Source organism: Pituophis catenifer, unplaced genomic scaffold (assembly GCF_029215685.1).
Source record: "Pituophis catenifer annectens isolate HBS135680 unplaced genomic scaffold, rPitCat1.0.hap2 SCAF_4, whole genome shotgun sequence".
NCBI lineage: Eukaryota > Metazoa > Chordata > Lepidosauria > Squamata > Colubridae > Pituophis > Pituophis catenifer.
Window position 1 is genome coordinate 40,450,610 of NW_027256884.1, and position 17,174 is coordinate 40,467,783.

Genomic DNA, 17,174 nt, shown 5'->3' on the forward strand with positions numbered 1-17,174 from the left:
AGAGGATTAACTAGACTGCCACAAGCAATTCATATTCTTTCATTTGAATCAGATTCTATTCATAATTCATATTTGAAATCCTGGGTTACTTAATCAAAGCTGATTAAATGTTTAATACTTTCAATCTTGTAAGATAGATACAATCCAGAAAAATAATATTTATTTATTTATTAAACCTTATTCTGCCATAAAAAGTACAGAGGCTCCCTTGATTTGGGCTTAACCATGGCAACAATAGAGAAATGGATGGCAATTACCTTGTCTCAGGATGCCTCCTAAATTTTCAGTCAGATCAATAACTCTTGAATTTCCTTTCAGTCTCTTGTTCATGAAGTAATGTGGTCAAACTGTCCTTAACCTTTTAGAGACCTTTGAAGGTTGGTAGGTGCTTCCACCTGGTGTAAGACATAAATGAAAATTGTTTCATTAAATAATAAAAAGAAGTAATAATGAATAAATCTTTGTTAATGTTCAGCAAAATCGTCTTTAAAACCAAAGTCATGATTTTAAAAAACAGCATTTTTCTGTTGCTAGAGCCAAGCATCAGATATGGGAGAACATAAAGCCATGAACAGTACTTGTTCTTGACAATAATGGCACAATGGAAGAAAAAGGTCTTGTCAGACCTGCCTTAGTGTGAGTCTCTAGTTTAGAATGATCCTTAATTCCATTTGTTGAGAAAGGTATAGTTTACTAGAAGTCAAATGAATTACAGTAGTGCAAAGCCAGAACTGAAATTCACATGCTGAAATGCCCAAGTTTAACTTTTCTCGCCCATAGGTGCCTCTCATCTCTGCCCTACCCATGTTCAATCAAATTTAAACAATATGTTTTTAGAAAGGTCACTTCAGGCATAGGTTTGGTATGGACCTGCGTTCCATTCCCAGCCGTCTGACCTTGAAGCTCCTCCCCCTCCCATTTTATGTTCAGGGCAGCTGATACTGAATGGTTGCAAAGAGCGAAGAGCAAGCCTGTGGAAGCAGCTGACAGGCCTCTTTAAAAAACCTTAAACCTGGTTATGCTTGTTAGTGAGAACAGTCTTTCAAATAGTTTGGTCTTAAACAATACAGATTTTTATAATCATTACTACCGATAGTACTTTGAATTGTATCTGAAAGTGAACTGAACCCAGTGAAGCTGATTTTTTTTAAAAAAGAAAGTTTTATGTTTCCAATAACTACCTCAGTTAATAGTGAGTCTGCAGCAATCTGGACCAGAATATATCGAAATATATTGAAATCCCTTGGATTGCCCATGTTTGCTTTCCTTCAGTGAAATTATGGGGCAATCTGATTTAATGAAAAATATGTGCAGCTGACTTCTGGCTGATGTCATGGTGAGATTGGACACGGCGAGCGAGTCTCTGGGTTTCCATGTCGACTTTTCCCCGTTAGTGGGCTCTGAAAGGAACCAAAGCTACCTTGGAGGGGCAGTGAAGCAAAGAGGTATGCTCTACAAGGTCTTGGAGAGTTGCACCTCTCCTGCCTGACCCAGGGCTTACTTTCCCTCTCAACCACGATGAGGAGAAGAGACAGCCTAAGATGGCTGCCACGAAGCTGGGACAGCCGACAGCCATCTAAGGTTTGAGCTGGAGCGGACTTTGCTGAACAGTGTGGAACTGGATGAGAGGATTTTTTAACCCAAAAGTTAACCCCAAAAGAGAAATCTAGGATTTACTCAGAACTATTTGTTAAAGCGGCACTCAAACACTTTGAGAAAATTACCAGACCAGAAGAAAAGGATTAAAGAGAGAATTTTTTTTTCTTTAAAAACGCAGGAAATTGTACTCTCAAATTGGGAAGATGTGACATTGGGAAGGCAATTTAAAATGCTGGAATTACAGATTTAAAAAAGTTAACACTGCTTCTATAATTGAATTACAATTGAATTAAAATAATTAAAACCAGATTTCTAGTAACAATATTGAAAATTAAACTGAGAGTGCCACCTGCTGATTAAAGGAAAAAATACAAGCCTGGGAATACACATTTAAAGGACTGTGAAAATATTTCCTGGACTATATATATCTACCCTATGACCACTGGTTCTTGGGCTATTGGCCAAAAGTGAAATTAATTAAAACAAGATAAAATGCAATATAATGAGGAAACAAATGGAACTTTGAACGAGATGGACTTGATGTTTCAAAGCATAAAGGATATGAACAGAAAGAACATAAGGCAATTATGGAATTAATGGATGGCATAGATCAAAAATTGGAAAGTATTATACAGAGGACAATGAGTAATGACCAAAATGTCCAAGAAAGGAAGGAGCTAGCAGAAAGAATAGAGGGAAAAACAGAATCAAGGAATCAACAAAAAGAAGATAACGAGGAGTCATCAATAAAATTAATGTTTGATGAATCAAACCAGAGGGAAAACATTCTAAGAGATCTGAAAAGAGAATGGGAGGAGCAGGAAGATACTTTGGGAAGGGAGATAGGGGTCCGGGCTGAAATTTCAAAGTTAGACAGTAGGCAGGATGTAGAGACAGATACAGACAGTGATAAAGATCTAAGAGAAGAATATGGGAGGCAGGAAAAGAAAATCTTTTTTTCTTTTTCTTTCATTTTTTTATAATGGTGGCAGGAGGAGAAGTTAGAACAGAGATAGGAATGTGTGCAATAAGAGATTGAGGGATTACTTGCACATATACCTATACATGATGAAACAAAAGTAATAATAAAATGGGAAAATTAGAGATTGAATGATGGTATTATTAAGTAAGCTTAAATAATATTGTGATTGGTAAACACTGAGCAATTAAATAATGAAAAGAACATATTTTAATATTAACATGTGTATTAATATTAGAACTATATAGATTGGATAAAAGCAAAGAATATGAATAGAGTTATTTTGTATGTTTAAATGATATTGTGATTGGCATTAGAATAGTATACTGAAACATTGAATAATGAAACAATGAAGCATAGTATTTTTTAAAAAATAATTTTTATTAAGCAGTTTTTAAAAAAAACAAACAAACAAAAACAAAAACAAATATTTACATCTTATTTTCAACAATTTGCATCAGTAATCTATATTTATACATTTTCTCTTTCTTTTTCTTATCTTAATCTATCTTTTATACATATATTTCTAGTATATTATATATATATATATATATATATTCTCTTAATCTACATATTTTATTTACATTTAACATAAACAGGTACCTAGTTTCCTTTCCACAATTTATATCTTCCCATTTGTTTCTATATTTCTCCACCTAATTAAACCATTATTTAGTTTTCTTTTGTCCCCCCCTTTTTTCTCTTTCTCCTCCAACCATTTATACCATTTCTCCCAGACTAAGTAGTATTCTGTTTCATCTTTTTCTTATATCTATTTTGTGAGCTTATCCATTTCCGCACACTCCATAATTTTTTCTAATCACCTTGTCTTCTGATGGTATGTCATTGTTTTTCCAGTATTTTAAGCATAGTATTTTAATATAAATGGACTCAAAGAGTGAAATATGGGAATTATGAATAAGAATTAAGTATTAAAAAGGGGAAAATTAGAGATTGAATAATGGTATTATTGAGTATGTTTAAATAATATTATGATTTGTAGTGGAATAATGTGGTGGGTATGTGATGCAACACCCAGAAAAATATGGCATCTTTCACTTAATCCTCCAGAGAAAGATTGAAGACAAACAAGGTCTAGGCAGAAGAAGAACATCATGGCTTCAAAACCTATGGGACTGGTTTGGACAAAACTCAGCAGCACTTTTTCATGCAGTTGTTGACAAAAATAGGATTGCCAACATGATCGCCAACATCCGATGATGGATATGGCACAAGAAGAAGTGGAATAATAAAGTGAAATAATGAATAATAAAATGATGAAATAACATATTTTAATATAAACAGGTGTATTACTAGTGGAATCATATAGATTGGATGAATGTAAAGAATATGAATAGAATTAATTTGTATGTTTAAATAATATTGTGATTGGTATTAGAATTGTATATTTAAATATTGAATAATGAAATAATGAAGGATAGTATTGTAATCCAAAGGGAACATCTTTTAATATAATGGTGACATGAATAAAAGTTAGAATAAAGACAGAAATAAGAGAAAGGGGGAATATTAGCATACACATTTTTATAAAATAAGATAAGTGCAATGATAAGAGGGAGGTTTAGAAACTGAATGGCGGTAGTATTATGTATGTTTAAACAATATGAAATAATGAAAGATTATAATTTGATATAAATGTGTATTACTATTAGAAATATATTAGCTGGATGAATATGATAACTATGGGTTAATAATATTATTTCATCTGTACTGAAATGTATGGCACCCAAGTGTCACACTGTTTACGCATTGAAATGTACATGTAATATAAAATAAAAAACTTGAGAAAAAAAATATGTGCAGTCAGATTTTCAGAGATCTTTTTTTAAAAAAAAGAATTGTACAGTTCTTCGGAACTCTAATTTTAATTAGTCTTCAACAAAAATAAGTGATAAATATGAACAGTCTGCTCTTGTTCTAAGTGGTAAATATGGATGGCAAATCAGGTCTAGTTTGATGAAGATATTAGAGTACCCAGGGTAGAAACCAGAAGACTGTGAATTCTAGTCCTGCCTTAGTATAAACTCAGCTGGGTGACCTTGGACCAATTGCTTTCTGTCAGCCCTAGGAAGGAAGCAATGGCAAAGCTCTTCTGAAAATCTTGCCAATAAATCTGCAAGGACTTGTCCCGGTAGTCACCAGGAAGGTACACACAACAAACAAATAACAAAACATGATAAATAACCAAATTAACATGGTAGCTATAGATGTTCTGTGTAATAATATGTAAGCCTATCTCATTGATGTAAAAAATAAAGAGCAGCCTAAATAATAGCTATAGAACCTATTAATTTACACATTGATAAATAACATATTTAATTTATTACATGGAAAAGAATCATAGGGCTGGAAGGGACCTAGAGTTCTTCTAGTCCAACTCCTTGACCATGGCAGGACACCTTATATCATCATGAACATATCATTTCTTGAAAATCCTTTCTTGAAAATTTCTTGAAAACTTCTAGCGATGATCCACCAACAACTCCTAGAAGCAAGCTCTTCCTCAGTATGGTTGGCCAGCCAATGGTGAATCCATCTGGTGGTGGTACTGTTTATATCACACTGTTTTATCTCACCAAGAAGTAGGTTGTGGTCTATTTTTTCAAACGCTTTACTGATGTCTAAGTAAATTATATCCACAGTGTTTCCCTTATCCACTAATTTAGTTACTTTGTGAAAGAAGGCAATAAGATTTGTCTGGAATGATCTGTTTCTGAGAAACCCATGCTGACTTCTGGTAATCACTTGTTCATTTCTAGATGCTCACAATTCTGCTGCTTAATTATTTTTTCCAGGATTTCCCTGGATATTGATGTCAAACTTATTGTTCTGTAGTTTCCTGGATTCACTCCCCACCCCACTTTTGTAGATTGCAACCACATCAGCTCTTTTCCACTCCTTTGGCAGTTCCTCCATGCTCCAGGAGTTGTGAAAGATTTTGCTCAATGGTTCCGAGATCACATGTGCCAGCTCCTTCAGAATCCTGGGATGGGAAATGAGCATAGCTGAAAAGAGTAATCAAAAGAATGTTAACAATTAAAACAAAAACTGTGTCACATAAATAAGTCATTTCCCTCCCTCATTTATATTTTGAAATAAGCATCCATTGCCAAAGGTTACATATCTCCTCTGGTTTTCAGAAGCTTGTCAGTTTTGAGGCTTTGCATTCCTGCAATTTTATCTATTCATGTTTTCTCTACAAGGCGAAAATCTCTTTTCCATTCTAAAAACATATGCCAGAGGCAATCTGGGTAGGCATCTCTCTATTTTACTTTGTAGATTTTGCATTAAATTAAATACAAATAAATGCAATAATAGAAGACAAACATTATATGTTGTCAGGGTTTTTTTTTATCATGTTATTTCATCACTGGAAGAATTTGTTTTTCTGATTTTTTTTTATTGTTCTTCCAAGTAGCAAATAATTTCACATATTGTCTGGTGAATATCTAGTACTTTAAAAAGCTGATTGCTGATAAATAAAATTGGGGATGTGGAAGGTCTCAAGGGTTGCTGTGGTAAGTGGGCAATACAGCAATGATTCCTCCCACAACCACTTCTAGAAATGTCTAGAAAGCATTTAGAAATAGGGAAGGAAGTCAATGGGGGTGTTTTAGTTCCTTCTCTGACCCATCAATTTCCTCTTGAATTTCTTCCCCCCATCACTTATAGCAGTTTCATTTTGACCTGCATTCTGGAAAAAGAATATGTAATATAACATTCATTTATTTATTCAGCTGTTTTTTAATGAAGTTCCCTTTTAGGATCAAGGTTTCATGAAAGATATAGTAGCATAAATGCACTATATATATTCAGTACCCCTGCAGCAGAGTGCAAATATTCATTGAACCATAGAGGTCAGAATATAATGTGTACATGCAAACCTTAACACTGAGCAGTCTTTCTTAACTATCAAACTTTATAGTAATGTAATCTATGTTACATTTGCTATCTTGTCATTGCTGATTTAGCTGGCTAATAAATTGTATTTCCTTCATTGTTAATATATGCAAATGATAATGTTTTAAAGATGTTGTCTGCTGATAGTAGTCAATGAAATATATTTCCATTCCCAAGACACAAGTAGATCCCCTCATAAACTGCCACCAATGATCAAGAATGGGTTGACTGCACAAACACACATCCTTAAAATGGACCAGGGTGGGCGGATGGAATGGATAAAGTTTACACTCTGTCATGGATTAAGTCTTTAATTCACGGCAATATTGCTTAACTTGAAGGACTGACATGAAGCAGTTTAAAATAAAAGTTAGAATCAAATTAAAGCCAATGTAGCATGTTTTGGGGAAATACTGATGAGGCCAGAGCATTCTGGTACCAACATAAACTGCCAGTTACAGAAGCTATGTGTAACTGGGATGAATTATGGTGAATGATTTTTCCTGAATTAAGTGTCCTATTAGATTTTGAGGAAAACCTTCCAAAATGCAGGAAACAGGAAACTAAAATCCAACCCATTTTACCTTTCTGCATTTTTGCAGCCGCCAAGATGTAAATACAAATCTATTAAGATAAAATACCATTTGACATTCATTGTTATGGATGGGCTAAAGTAGCAATCATTAGAGTGTCCCAAACATTTAATATTAACTTAACAAACTTTCAAAGTAACTTTGCAGTTTACATCTGCTTTTCATTAGATACTCAATCCACATGTGTGGAAAACATCACAAAACATAACTTATGATTAATTGGAATAACAACTTGAATCAGCAATGATTACCCAAAAGGGGAAAAAGCATAACATAGTGAAGAAGACCCAGACAGAGAAGACTATTAAATGCCATTTGGATATCAAAAACACTGTAATCAAACTTTTAAGCCATCCATTTTTATCTCTATACTTGTTAAAGGATTACATTTTGCTACAGCTCCTAAGAGAATTCGGAAGAAAGAGTAATTTGTGGAGACAGCAATTTGAACTGCTGATGCAGAAGAAGTCTGTTTAGAGATTTGCCAAATATTAAAAAGATTAATACCACCAAAATCAAATATCACCAAGGAAGAAGCAAATATCATTAGGGACTTGAGAAGAAATGAAAATCTTATTGTTCTCAGAACAAAAGAAACACCAGAGTTGTAACAGACAGGACAAATTACAAAGATAAAACGTGAAGCTTGCTGGATTCTGATTTATACAAAAAAATACCAAAAGTGTCGGAATCCCCAAGGATTATTAGCATGAACTAAACAGACATGAACAAGACAGATGCTTTTTAGACACTTGAACAACATAACCGGGAGCTAAATATTTACCGTAATTCAGAATGGTGGCCATTTCAAGTAGATAAAAATAACTGAGCAGATTGTGCCCAGCTTGGAAAATGTACTCTGGGCAGCATACATTATACAAATCCAAGAAACAAATAACAAGACCAACTAAAATAATAATGCATACGATTTTTACAAGATTAATAAGCATGAAATCTCATACTTCTTGTTAACAATATTGGAATATTCACTTATAGACTGATATGATATATTCTAAAATGTCTCCAACTTTGCATTGGAAAAGCAGCATGTTTTGTTAAAAAAAAATCTCATGGTATTTAATCGATCTTAGGAAAATTGAGAATTGATGAGAGAGTTTAGTTGTTACATCATTATTCTTTCATGTTATTGTGGAAGATTCACTGCCAGTAATTCACCAGGTATACAGTTTGGAAAAAATAAGGTAGTTACAAATATCACATACCTGATACAATTCTGTTTGAATATCACATTTCCTGGAGAACCCTGTAAACAGAAATATGGAGCAGTTATAGAAATGCCATTGTCATCAGTTTTGCCAATATCTAAGTAGACATTTAGAATGTTACCTTTTTGAGGGCAGTGAAACAGATATTTCTCTATAATTTTACATAGGCAATAATAAGTCGCACACATACAAATAAGAAGGAGCATCACTAGTTATCATCTACATGGTGATTAATATTTACTACATCATGGGCAGTATCTAAGAAGATGGCTTTTGTTGCTGAGCTGAATTAATGAGTGAGTTGCCGCTTCCAATTGTGTTCGCTAAACGAGAAATACCTGTGCTTAAATTTTGTCTCTCTAATCATAGTTCATTAAATATTCAATTAAAAAAGTCTATTTAAAGGAATAATTTGCCAGTAACAAATTTAAGTACTGCTGAATTGATGCTACCATTGCTTAAATTATTATTATTCTTCCTTCTTCCTTTATCAAGTTATAATTTGAAGAAATCAAAAGTCTTTATCACTCAGTTTATCACTTTAAAAGTATAAGTAACTCATTCATTTTAAAACAACTTTGATACAGTTATGACAATAACATTTAGTATGACTATCACTGCTCTTATTTCTACACATATGTGGTAGTTTTTGAACAGTTTTCAAAAACAGAGTATTATATTGCTTGTGCTTTCAGCAAGATCTTAAATGTATGGTGGTCTTACAACTGGTAACATAATAATGAAATCTTATGCTGTCATTCTGTCAACACTATTAGCAGCTGAAGAAATAAGGATTCTTTAGCTATTTGTATACATGCAAAGAGTTGACAGTAGAATAAAGTCTATTTCAGAAGCTTGCTGTAACTATGGCAACCTACTTGAATTGTATTTTAAATAAGAAACACAAGCAGCCCAGTTGGAAAAGGACATGCTCTTTCAATTATTGATTTATGCACATTACAAGTTTTGCAAATCCATTTGCAAAGTACAATTTGAGCTTTAGCTAATGAGCAAAAGCAACTTTCATGGGCTAAATTTCAAATGGGAAGCTGATGTATATTAAATAAGACTAATGTGCAAAAAATGTGTATAAGCCCATCAAATAACAGTCTATCAAAGGACAATTTTACGCTGCAGTTTGCTGCTCCTGGCTTTTTCTTAAGCCAATTTTAGAAATTCCAAACTGGACTACAGGAAATTGGCAACTGAGTTAGGCTGGTGTTCAGTCCAAAGTGTAGCCACTCCAAGACCTGATTGGTAGGTTTTCTGCTCATCTTCTCTTCCATACAAATGCAAACCTTGTTGGCTGGCTCCTTTGTGGACCTACGACAAATATCTTCCTTTTCCTTTGGGAATATGTTCTCTTTTGTTTTGTTTTTAAAAAAGTTTGCACACAAGGATAATGTCACCCCCTTCCTTCCCATATTATCCCTTTTGACACTAATGCAGATCTGTTTTAATTTCTTTTTTTTTTCATCCTTATAATATTATTGTATGCCTAATGCTACAATAATCAAAGCAACGGGAACAAGCCGTTTCTACTTTTCTCTATTAATATAAAAAAAGAAAGAAAGAATGGCTAGTTCAGTTTGATAGAAACTAAGCAATGAGTTTTTTAGTAGCAACTTGGAGGTGTTTAAAACAAAATTAAAAAGGAAGCATTGCAATATTGTGGGGAAGGGGTTTGGAAGCAAGGAAAATGTACTTCACCTAGCCTGGATAGAAAGCGAAAAGCTGATGTAAGAGTTGGATGCTGCAAGTCGGTTGAAGATACTTCACTGACTTAAAGAATCATTGTTGGATGTACTGCTAGATTATGAAAAAAGAAACAGCAATCATCAATCAACATGCCCAGGATGAAATGGCTGCCCAGGGCACAGACCAGCCACTGGAGAGAGGAGGACATACATGGCACTGAAGTCGATCAGAGCTGGGGCTGCTATTTGAATAAAATGAATTGGTGTAGAGTAGACTATCTTCTTTAAAGAGTTTAATTGGATTGGGAAACAGGGGTGTAGGGTCCTTTTGCAATAGACTAGGAATAGGATGACATCTCTTCTGCACTCAGAAAGTGCTATATGATCTACAGTATACTGGTTATTGACCAAGCAGAAAATGTGAATCTGCTCAAAAATAAGCCAGCAGAAACTCATCATTCAAAATGCAGTTTAAAGAAAGAAAGAAAAAGAAAAGAAGTTTGCTAAGAGAAAATAGGATGCTAAATTTGCAAGTCTCTATCTCTGCTGTCCTGTTGGGCTGATAGCCATTTGCTTATTATAAAAAATCACCAGGGTTTGCTAAATAGTTCTTTAAATAAATGTTATTGAATGTTTTCAATAACATTAGATATTGAACAAATATATTATTTGAAAAAGTGTGTTAATGCTATGAGTGCTGCTTTATTTAAGTTTCTTTTAAAAGCAGTTAAAATTTCTTTAAGTAATATGAACACAAGTTCCTGGTTATACATCTCAATTTAGATTTTATCTGCCCTGCGCTGTGATTTTTCTCACATGACTGTTGCAGTCTGTTTCCAAAAAACGGCACTATGAAACCTGATAAAGGTCTCTCAGCTTTGTTTAGAATACAGAGAACCTAATATATACTTTAATGAACTTGATATTAGTGTATATAAAAGCTTTCAGATTGTTGAAACAGATTACAGGAGGGAAAAACCATTCTTTGAACACTGTCTGAAACAGCAAATTATAAAGCAATGATATTATTGTAACTTTAAGAGGAAGGAGGGTCAGTATAGGGGGTATTGGTGGTGAGAACCTACATGCAACTGCTCTTTATTTTTCATTAACCTAAATAAATTATGTCACGAAAAGATGGACCAATTAGTATATTTTTCCTAAAATATAAGAAAATATACTGACAACTATATACTTTCCCCATTGCTTTTATTAAGTGCTTCTGTTAAACACAAAGCAAATGACAGTTTAAAAAATGTCCTACATTGCAATATTAGATAGTTCTAAGGATTTATTTTTTCTTAATTAGTTGCCTTTGTTTTAAATAAATAAATAAATTTATTTATTTTATTTATTTATTTTATTGAATTTCTATACCGCCCTACTCCCGAAGGACTCAGGGCGGTGCACAGCCATAAAATAAAACACATAGATATACAAAATTTAAAATCGAATAAAATGAATTAAATAAATTTGGCTGAATTAATACCCATAATTTAAAATACCCATAATTTTAAAATACATTAAAAATTTAAAATTTACACTTAAAAGGGAGAAGATTTAGGCGAGGCCAGCTTGATGAAATAAAAGCGTCTTCAACTCGCGGCGGAAGGTGCGCAGATCCGGAATCCTCCGTATCTCTGGGGGGAGCTCATTCCAGATCGTCGGTGCCCCCACAGAGAAGGCTCTCCCCCTAGGGGCCGACAGCCGACATTGTTTGGCCGACGGCACCTGGAGGAGCCCCTCTCTGTGGGAGCGTACTGGTCGGTGGGAGGCTGTTGGTGGTAGTAGGCGGTCCCGTAAGTAACCAGGTCCTAAGCCATGGAGCGCTTTAAAGGTGGTAACCAAAACCTTGAAGCGCACCCGGAAGACCACCGGGAGCCAGTGCAGCTCGCGCAGGAGAGGTGTTACATGGGAGCTCCATGTTGCTCCCATAACCACCCGCGCGGCCGCACTCTGCGCCAGTTGGAGCCTCCGGGTGCACCTCAAGGGGAGCCCCAATGTAGAGAGCATTACAATAGTCCAGACGAGAGGTGACGAGGGCATGAGTGACTGTGCGTAATGAGTCCCGATCTAGAAAGGGACGCAACTGGCGAATCAGGCGAACCTGATGAAAAATCCTCCCTGTCACGGCCGTCAAGTGCTCTTCTAAAGACAGCCGTGAGTCCAGGAGGACGCCCAAGTTATGAGCCCTTTCCGTGGGGGCCAATGATTCGCCCCCAATAGCCAGCGATGGCGCCAGCTGACTATATCGGGACGTCGGAAACCACAGCCACTCGGTCTTGGATGGGTTGAGCCTGAGCCCGTTTCTCCCCATCCAGATCCGTACGGCCTCCAGGCACTGGGACATCACTTCAAGGGCATCGTTGGGGTGGTCCGGGGTGGAGATGTACAGCTGGGTGTCGGCAGCGTACAGATGGTACTTCACCCCGAAACCACGGATAATCTCACCCAGCGGCTTTACATAAATGTAAATGTAAATAAATAAATAACTTTATTGTCATTGTACGTGTATACACAGTATATCCATACAACGAAATTCACTTAATACCCAAAGACCAGGTCCAACACACATAACAATCCCCAAACAAACTCCCACCCACCACAATTCTTCACCCCTAAACCACCCAAACATCCACACAACAGACCAAGTAATACTGTCCAACAGCTCACTAATGGTGGCCCTTTAGTTCATTGTTGAGTGCAATTATAGCTCTGGGATAAAAACTATTCAGAAAACGTGTGGTCCGAGTTTTTTTTTTTTTTTTTTAATTTTATCTTATACATCCAACAAACATTAAATCTATAGCGGTCTACATCACAACGCGAGAATGAGGTAAACTTGTCCCATTATATATATAGGGTAACCTACAAAAGTCTATTACATATACCAATTGACATGCTTATCCAATACTTCTATTTGTAGCTCGATTTGACATCCAAATGTTTTGGTTTTTATTTCCTGTTGTTTTATAAGGGATGGCATAGTAAATATTATAAAGAATTGCAGATGGTGTTTTGGATTTAATGTTGGCTTTCATTTTTTTTCTTCCATCTTCAAGATATTAGCATCCAATTAAAACAGGACAATCTTTCTTGTTGTGTTCCTAATGATATCTTGACAGACAATAGAAAGAATGCTGTTCCTAGTTTGACACTATACACTGTAATACTTATCTGAGAGGAAATACCTTTGGAAATACATAATCTGCATGTTTTGAATCTGGGGCTAGAGTGGTTTTCCACAAATGCATTTCTCCCCATTATTATATTAGCATGCATATACAGTAAAGATATGTGTTTACAGCAGAGTGAGAAAGTATTGGAACGAAGAAGAAAACTCAAAAGAAATGAAAGAAGATAATGTGTCAGGCTTGTAGACCCTGAATGCTAATTAATGATCTATGTATTTGTCCATTTGTTTATCTCCATAGGAAACAAGAAGCTATAGCAATAGGAAATCAGCCCCCCAAATGGTATTAAAATATACAATATCCAAAGCATCTCAATATCTTGACACTAAAATCTGAAAGTATATACTTAAAGGATTTTTGAACCATGCTTTGACCCAAAATCAGATTACAGAATTATAAGCATTGAAATTTATTATTTATTAGTCATATTTCTATACCGCCCACTCTCCGAGGACTCTGGGTGGCTTACACCAAAGACAGTATACTAAATATGGGCCAAATTTATAAATTATTTTAACTTTATTTTTAACTGTGATGTTCGTATAGATGTTTTTACCTTGGCTGTTCACTGCCCTGAGTCCGAAAGGAGAAGGGTGGTATATAGAAATTTGAAAAATAAATAAATAAATAAATAAATAAATAAATAAATAAATAATGCCCCCAACAATCTGGTCCTCATTTTACCCACCTCAGAAGAATGGAAGGCTGAGTCAACCTTGAGCTGGTGAGATTTGATCCGCTGATCTGCTGAACTAGCAGTCAGCTGAAGTAGCTGCAGTACTGCACTCTAACCACTGCACCACCTCAGCTCTTACTGATGTTAAATGTTAAAAGCAATATAATAACTAGAATCATAGGGTTGGAAGGTACTTTGGAGGTCTTCTAGTTCAATCCCCTGCTCAAGCAGGAGACTTTATACATTCCCGGACAAATTGTTTTTCAATCTCTTCTTGAAAAACCTCCAGTGATGCAGCACAATTTCAGGAGGCAAGCCAATTAGAAAAATCAAAACTAAGTAAAATATAGTGATTAAAAATGATAACCCTGGAAATCCTCTATGGAAATTAATTAAGGCTTATTTAAGAGAGAATGAATGGACCACAATTACCCAGGAAATTTCCATGGCTGAATGTAGACTTAAACCAGGTCTCTCTACCTTAATGACTATATCATACTGATTTACCAGGCGCTGATAGAACAACCGCTGAGGGGTGATTTTCTTGTGTGAACCAAGTATCATCCATCAAATTCCTCACAAACCTTTCTTACCGTAAAATGCTCAGTGCTTTTCAAATGAGTTAGGTCACACTTTGAGTGATAAACATGGTGACTTGATTAATATGTATATTGAGCAGCCAATAAGAACTTCTCTGTGGAAAGTTGCCTGAATCTGATATATTTTTAATTCTGTTGCTTTGCATACAGTTGCATTGTTCATATCACATGGTAAAGTTAACACAGTTTTTTGTGTAGCCAATTGCCTGTGATTAGAAAATGAACTGAGTAATCCATTTTATCCATTAATCCTTTTAAGCAGAGAATGGATAACAGACTTGAAAAGTCTTTAAATGCTTAATTGCTCCTTCTGTATGCTTCATGAAAAAAAAAATCTGCACATGCTGGAAGATTATGGTACATTCACATATTATTAATAGCTTTGTGGGCTAAAGTGATGAATGTACTTTATCACACTTTAAAAAGTAAACACTCCAGAACAAACTCTTCATTACGCTCTATTGTATGCTCCAGCCTTAAGCACCAACATATTGCTATATGTAGAACTCTCATTGATATGAGAATATGGGAAGAGAATTTTGCCTTAAAGATTCTTTTTTAAAAAAGATTGGCATATGTATGTAATAAAAAGTTGAATAATTTAGCCCTTTGTGGCACTGCGGTAGTATGCATATTTCTTTTCTTTTTGTTCATGTTGCCTTCCTCTCTGGAAAAGATTGATTCAACATTATATGGGAAGACATTGCTTTTTCATACCAAATTGGTATGTTTTAATAAAAATACAGTGAAATTTGTAACCAAATAGTTCACTTTAGATTTGCATATCACCTGCAAAATATTTGGTTAATCAGAAGATGTTTTACTGAAGTTCACTTCATATTTTCATTCATGAAATAGACGCATTTACCTTCTAGGACATTGCTAGAGAAAAATTTGAACTTGTGCCTGACTATCTTTCTTTTTTACAGAGAATTTGTAAACAAAAATGTGTTCCAGAGAATAGCTGCTGGCAGCCATCTACTGAAGCCCATTGTTTTCCGTGGTGTCCATTAATGGCTCCTAAAGCTGCCCATTCCTGTGATTTTTTTTCCTCTTTGCATCACTGTCCCAAAGGTGCTTTTTCAAAAGGCAACTGGGCTTTGTTTTTCCTTGAAGATGTTTTGCTTTGAAACAAAACGTCTTCAAAGAAATACAAAGTCCAGTTGCCTTTTGAAAAATCACCTTTGGGAAAACCATGACTTGGATGACTGAGAATCTCCATAGATATACTTGCATCACAGTTTGTTTACAATCTGTTTCTGAATATCTCTCAAAGGCAAGAGATAGAACTCCATTCCATGCTTCCCCTATGCTCTCCCAAAGAGGGATGGCTCATTGAAGATATCTTGGTTTTTTAAGAAAAAAAGAATTTAGATATTCAAATGCTTGAGTTTTAGAAGTACAAAATATTCTAAGAGACAGAAAGTGTAAGGGGAACCTGTAGGATGCCTCACTGAGCAATGAAAACAGTGGTGGCATTCAAAAATTTTTACTACCGGTTCTGTGGGCATGGCTTTGTGGGTGTGGTGTGGCTTTGTGGGCATGGCGTGGTTTTGTGAGCGTGGCTTTGTGGGGATGGCAGGGGAAGGATACTGTAAAATTTCAATTCCCTCCCCACTCCAGGGGAAGGTTACTGCAAAATTCCCATTTCCTCCCGATCAGCTGGGACTTGGGAGGCAGAGAATAGATGGGGCGGGGCCAGTCAGAAGTGGTTTTTACCAGTTCTCCGAACTACTCAAAATTTCCGCTATCAGTTCTCCAGAACTGGAGAGAACCTGCTGAATAGCTCTGAATGGAAACCATCATGGGCCTTTAAATACTGACTGTAGTGAGGTTGGGAAAGATTGGTACTTGAAAACAAAGTCCCACAATTGATATTTTGGTAGCATAAATTAAACCAAACTCCACATATTCTATAATACAACAAAAGTGAAGTCCAATTCCTTTCTGCATGGACTTCATTTCTTATCCACATTAAAGCTCATGAGATTTTTTATTAAGGATATGAATGGCAGTTAGTAATGCCATTAGCTCCCAGTAAAGCTAATTTTCATAGAATGATAGAATGGAAGTGATTTTCAGGTATGTTAGTCTAACCCCCATTCTAGGGCAGCAATCAACTACCACAGACACCCAAACAAATAGCCATCTAAGCCCAGTTTATTCAGAGAAGTGAGGACAGATAATTATTTTCCAAGGCAATCTATTTTATTGCTTAATCTTTCCAGATATTCAACTGAAAACTGCTTGGTTGTAATTTAAACTCATTGTTTCCTCACTGTCTTCTGAAAAAACTTTGATTCTCTTTTTCCTGTTTTCTGTGTAATCGTCCTTTGGATACTTGAAGTCAGCTGTCATGTCTTTCCATAGTATTTTCTTTTCCAGGCTAAACATACCCGATGTCTCCAACTGTTCTCCTTGTTATTATTATTTCCATCCAGGTTCTTTATAATTTTGGTCGCTCTCCTTTGGACATGTTCCTGTTTGTCAAATGTCTTTCTTAATATTTCATGAACAAAACTGGATACAATACATTAAGTGCTGTGTGATCAACAGAGAGAAGCAGTGGTTTTTCTTGATCTTGATGTTAACTTTCTCATTGACTCATTCTAAGATTGAATTTGCATTATTTTTGCTGCTATATCACAAAGTTGACCAGTAGTGGTATTCACTTACCTTTGCTACTGATT